The sequence below is a fragment of the Peromyscus leucopus genome, chromosome 5 (assembly GCF_004664715.2).
Source record: "Peromyscus leucopus breed LL Stock chromosome 5, UCI_PerLeu_2.1, whole genome shotgun sequence".
Classification (NCBI taxonomy): Eukaryota; Metazoa; Chordata; class Mammalia; order Rodentia; family Cricetidae; genus Peromyscus; species Peromyscus leucopus.
In genome coordinates, this window is record NC_051067.1 from 123,311,217 (window position 1) to 123,317,232 (window position 6,016).

Below are 6,016 nucleotides of genomic sequence, written 5' to 3' on the forward strand. Positions count from 1 at the left end.
CGGCTAGTCAATTATCATCCAAGTCCACCTTGAGCAAATAGAACAGGTGGATCCAGTAAAAGAGAACTGGGGCTGAGGAAACAGGGCAAAGGTCCTCCCCGCGGCATGGGTAAGTTTTGCCCCGGTTCCGAATACCTTCTTCTAGGGCCCTTGATAAGTCCCAGTTAGCCAGTGTGAAGCAATCCCACTTTTATTGGTAGGTGCTTCCTGCATGGAAAAAAAAATTCTACCTGTGTATGAGTAGTGTGCTCACGCATGCACACACACACACACACACACACACACACACACACGCACGCACGCACGCACGCACGCACGCACGCGCGCACACACACACACACACACGCACGCACGCACGCACGCATGCATGCATGCATGTGGTATTGAGCACCCTGATTAGCTGTGGTTCTGTGCTCAGTGAAAGAATGAATGTGTCTTTCCTTATCTTTTGGGATTAACTATAAACTTTGGTGTTCTCTTTGCTTTTCCCAGGTGAGGCACCCAAAGCCCTCCCTGCACCTGCAGCCTGGGACACGTCTCTATTGCTGTCCTAGGACTAGTCTGCCTTTGGTTGACTAGTGCCTTCAACAGTGGACCTCACTGTGTTTTTGTGTCCTGTCAACTGGAGTGCACAACAGGATGGCTTTTCTGTGCTCGTACACACCTACTTCCACACCACTCAGATGGACACACAGAATGCCCCGGTTCTGCGTAGCATGTTTCCTAGTTCTGGCTTTTAGATCCAAAAGAAACCTGGTGTGTCCAGTGGTCTCGATTCCCACTCATCCCCACCCACAGGAGCTCTCTTTTGACCTTCACAGGAGCTCGCCTGTCACTCTGGTGTCTCTGTCTGCATCCTTCCCTCAGCCCGGTGTCAGAGGTCCATCCTGTGGTTGAATACAGAGCAGTCTGTTCTGTTCACCAGTGTCTTAACACATGACTGTGTCACGGGTGGGTTTGCTGATGTTTGCTGTGTGTCCTAGTCACTGTTCTCTGGCTGTGAAGAGACGCTGTGGCCAAGGCAACTCTTGTAAAAGAAAGCATTTGATTGGGGCTTGGTTGCAGTTTCAGAGGTTTAGTCCCTTATCGGCACTGGCAGGAAGCATGGTGGCACACAGGTAGATGCTGGAGGAGTAGCTGAGAGCTACATCCTGATCTGTAGGCAGAAAGAGAGAGAGGGACCCCGGGCCTGGCGTGGGCTTTTGAAACCTCAAATCCACCTCCAGAAGTGACACACTTCCTCCAACAAGGGTACACCTCCTATTCCTTCTCCTTTCAAGTAACTGCTCCTGGGTGGCTAAAGACTCAGCTATATGGGGGCTGTTCTTATTCAAACCACCCAGTGTTTGTACTGACTCTTATCTGAGGAACTAGTGATATTTTTTTTTTTTTGTTTCCCCTAAATACTTTTTTTTTTTTGAGACAGTCTTATATATGAGCTTGGCCTTGAACTCACTAATATAGCCAGCTGAGACCTTGAACTTCTGATCTTCCTGCCTCTGTTTCTTGAGTTCTAGGATTACAGGGACGTGCCAGTCTGCCTGGCTTATGCAGTGCTGGGGACCGAATCCAGGACTTTGTGCCTAGGTAAGAGCTTTACCAGTTGAGCTCTGGGCCCGGCCCTCAGGTCTGAAGTTTGGGGTGTGTGGATGTAGCTGTGGCCAGTCTTTGTCGGCTTCCTGCCCTCGCTGCTCTGGGGTGTGCCCAGCAGCTGGCTTGCCAGAGGGCCGGCAAGGAATGACAGTCCATCACTCCACATCTTCCCCGGCACCCAGGCTGTCACTTTATGATTCTAGTCATTCTGGGGAGTGGGCAACATCCCCTTATTGCCAGCTTTAACCTGTGCGATTTTGACCATTTTCACCAGGGTTCTAGGCTGTTCTTAGCACTGTGGCTGTCAAACCTTTTTTTCTTCTCCCTCTCCTCTTTCCTCCTCTCCCTTCCTCCCCTTTCTCCCTCACTTCTTTCTCTCTCTTTTCCTTTTTTGTCCCTCCCCCCCTCTCGCCCTTTCTCCCTGCTTGCTTGCTGAGGACAAGCCTATGCATTCAGGGCTTAGTAAGTTAAGCCGACTTAACGCTGAGACTTCAGTAAGAGGGATCAACTCAAAATTGGCACTTGTTTTGTGTCCTTTTCCTCACGAAGATATTTTGAGACCATTAATGACCCCATAGTTGGTCAGCTTTATGCAAATAAATAATCTTGCAAAAAAAAAAAAAAATCCTGAACTCTTGCCTGGCTGGAGGGAATAAACCATGGATGCACAGTGACTGCACTAGAGACAGAAACAATGGCCACGGACTCACTAGAGACAGAAACAATGGCCACCGACTCTTCGGCAGCCAATGCCAAAGAAGGCCTTTGAGCCAGGGTGATTAATACTGCAACAGTCCAGGCACTGGTGAGCTGGGCGCGCTCTGACGAGGGAGTTCAGATATGAAGTGGCCTCTGGGATCTGGCCAGAGAGAAAGTCCACGGAGCACAGGGATTCTTCTTGGAAGTGCAGGGATTAGCACGTGCTGGTTAACACGGGGTGTTATCATTCTCTCATGGTGCTGGCTCTGGAACCCAGGGCCCCTGCTTGGGTTAAACCCGGGCTCTACCACAGAGCTGTATCCAAGCTCAGTTTGTTTTTTTACTGACACACGGGGAATTTTAAAAACATGTTCTGAGTAGAAGTCCTTTCTTTTTCTTTTTGAGACAGAGTCTCAATGTGTAGCTCAGGCTAAACTCCTGATCCTCCTGCCTCGGCTTCCTGAGTGCTGGGATGCCAGGCATGCCCTACCACCTCTGGCTTAGGTAGGATGCCAGGCATGCCCTACCACCTCTGGCTTAGGTAGAATGCCAGGCATGCCCTACCACCTCTGGCTTAGGTAGGATGCCAGGCATGCCCTACCACCTCTGGCTTAGGTAGGATGCCAGGCATGCCCTACCATCTCTGCCTTAGACGCTCTTTCTAGACCACATATTGCCTCTTCCGTTTTGTCTCCTCCCTCATTCTGAATGCCAGCTCATATTCTATTATTTTTATTTATGGTGTGTGTGTGTGTGTGTGTGTGTGTGTGTGTGTGTGTGTGTGTACGTGCCTTTCAGAGGCTAGAAGAGGGTGTTGCATCCCCTGAAGCTGGAGAAAGCAGTTATGAGCTGCCTGACTGGGGGGTTGGGAACAAACCTACTGTCTTCCTAAAAACAAGTGCTCTTACCCCCTGAGCCACCTCCCCAGTCCCATGAACACATTCCTAATTTTAATTTAGTACAACCTGCCTCTGTCCTTTCATGGTCAAAGCCTCCTATGCGTCCTGCTGAAGCAAGCTCTGCCCAACCCCCTTTCTGGTGTAGGGACATTGCTCCCTAGTGAACGTGTTGTTCTGTATGTCTGATCCCCAGCAGACTGTGTTCCTCATAGCTCTTCTCATCTACCCAGGTCCATCACCTAAGGTCCGATGGGGTTCCCAGCACCCATGTCTAGCAGTTCACAACTGTTTCTAACTCCAGCTCCTGGGGATCTGATGTCCTCTTCTGGACTCTGTTGATAACCTGTACTCACAAGTGTGTGTGAATGCACCCCTCCACACACACATATGCACACTAATTTAAAATAAATAAGTAAAAAGATGTGCAATGTGCTTTGTTAAATACGTCACTGTAGCTAGAACCTGGGTTTTTAAAAAATTAAGGTCTATGGAGGCTGGTATAGGAGAAAGGCCTGAAGCTGGCTCTTGAGGATGGGGTGGTGGGCAGAGCAATGGCCCCTCAGGGATGCCCAAGTCAAAATCCACAGAACCAGGAATGATGCCGGGGGGCCATACTCAGCTGACTTTAGGGCAATGATCCTGGATCATCCAGCTGAGCCCCATACAGTCCCAAAGCTCTCAGTGGAACAGAGAGGCTGGGAAGAAGAGTCAGGGACATGACTGGACACGAGGAGGACTCACCTGGTCTTTGCTGGCTTTGTAGGTGAATGAGGCCATGAGCCAAGAATTTCCCTGGAAGGGAGATGGACCCTCCAGGTAGAGACTCTTCCCGGAGTCCTCAGGAGGCTCCGGAGGCCCTGTTGACACCTCTGGATGGGGAGTGCCTGCCTTTGTTCCAGTGGCCACAGACGGTGAGTGGAGAGGAGATTCTTTTTTTAGGTGACAAGAAGACATGTGTGTGGGTGAAGGGAGACAGATTTGGTGATGTAAAGGACCCTCAAAAGAGGTCTGGGTAACCTGTGTGCAACAGTGAGAAGGTGTCATCTGGGAGGGTGTGCCCTGTGGGTCTAGAAAACATGTTCAGCTGCCTCCCCTCGAGGAAGAGCTGGGAGGTGGTGATGGCCTCTCTCAGAACATTCTGGGGGCTCTTCACCTGAGTTAAGCCCAGCAGATGCCTTTCTCCTATGTGGTGGTGTGACCTAGCCCCACCCCTAGAGATATGCCTATGCCTCCTCTCCCAAGGTCCCTCTGTCACCCCAGAGGCTCTGACAGGTGGGATCTTACACAGACTCTCTCCTGAGTGGCAATCTCTGGCATGTAGGAAATTTACATGTGGCTCACTTGAGACACCACCTTCATGGCCCCACCTCCAAAGACCCTGTCAGTGTTCAAGCATGAGTTAGTGCCCATTGCAGCCTTGGGGTCTCTTAGGTCTGATCAGAAACCTGGGCTGTCAGGGGATATGTTTTAGACTTTGAAAACATTCAGCAAGAATAGGCTATGCAGCAGCTCCCCTGAACACACATGGCTCCGGACAGCTGTCAGGCAGGCTAGACTGGTGTCCTGCACTGTACACAGTGACACCTGCTCCTGGGACCACACGCTGGGGCTGGCGTCCCTTCGCTCTCTCTACCTGCAGCTAGGAGGCAGGCGTGCTGGGTGGACATTTGAGCTTTGTGTCTCTGACAACATTCGTAGGTAGGAAAATCTGCATTAGCTCACAAGCGGCATATTTGGGAAAAGAAGGGAGTGTAAATGCACATGGGAGTCTGTTGTACAAATCTTCCCCAGGCCTTCCTCTGATTCCTGGACCTGCCCTTCACCACAGACAACACATTAAAATAACTCCCACACTACTCTTCAAGAATTTGAGCTTTGAAAAGTAGTTTTCATTTGAAATTCTTTGGCCCCAGGGAACTCCACTTGGCTCTTGACTTTTGGACAATATTTATCAGATAATTAACAAGTGGCAACCTATATCTCACAAATGCCCTTCGGGTATATCAAAATGCTCATCAGGATAAATTAGAGTTAGGAGGCTCTGTTTGGAAAAGTCCTTATTTGAATTCGTATTTATTTGAAACTTAGCCGTGTACTTCTTGTATTTGGGGGCCAATTGAAAGTTCTTGTCCTGGTTCCAACGTTTTCCTGTCTTTGAAAAGTCAGGTGAATGAGTCCCATAAACGTGGCCACAGGTGTGTGGTTGACAGCAGGCAATAAAAGTCGGTTACCTCACTTAAGGCTCCACGTCCTTACCTCCTATTCAGGCTGGGAACAGGCTCCCGCCCGGTTCCGGACACCACTGGAGCGCAAGGGAAAAGATGCTGCGGAGCCTTCCTGGGGGCATTCCGGTCCCAACGCGTGCGACGTCCCTGGTTTCTCGGGTCCCCAGGGCAGTTTCGGGTGGTCATCCTCCTTTCACTAGGGCCGGTGGAAGGTAGCTGTCGTCCAACACGCAGCTCTGGGACCGGCCTTTGCTCTGCAACCCCAACCCGGGCAGGTGACACCCAGGGCGCCCCCTACACGTGCTCGAGACAGGGGCGCCCTGGAACCTGAGCCACACCCAAGGGTGACCTGTGCACCACCAGCCGCCTAGACCTTGGGCGAACACCCCAGCCCCCCTAGCCATCCTTGGGGCAGCCCCCTCCCGCGCCGCCCCCGGGATAAAGAGTGAAAAAGGACTCAATGGGGAGCGGGTTCGGGCAGAAGTGATTTCTCGGAAAGGCGAGCGCTTCAGAGAAGGCGGACCCAGCGGGCCGCTCTGATTGGGCGCCGCCCGCGCCCCTCCCGCGCGCCATTGGCTCGCTCGACCGTCGCTCCACGTG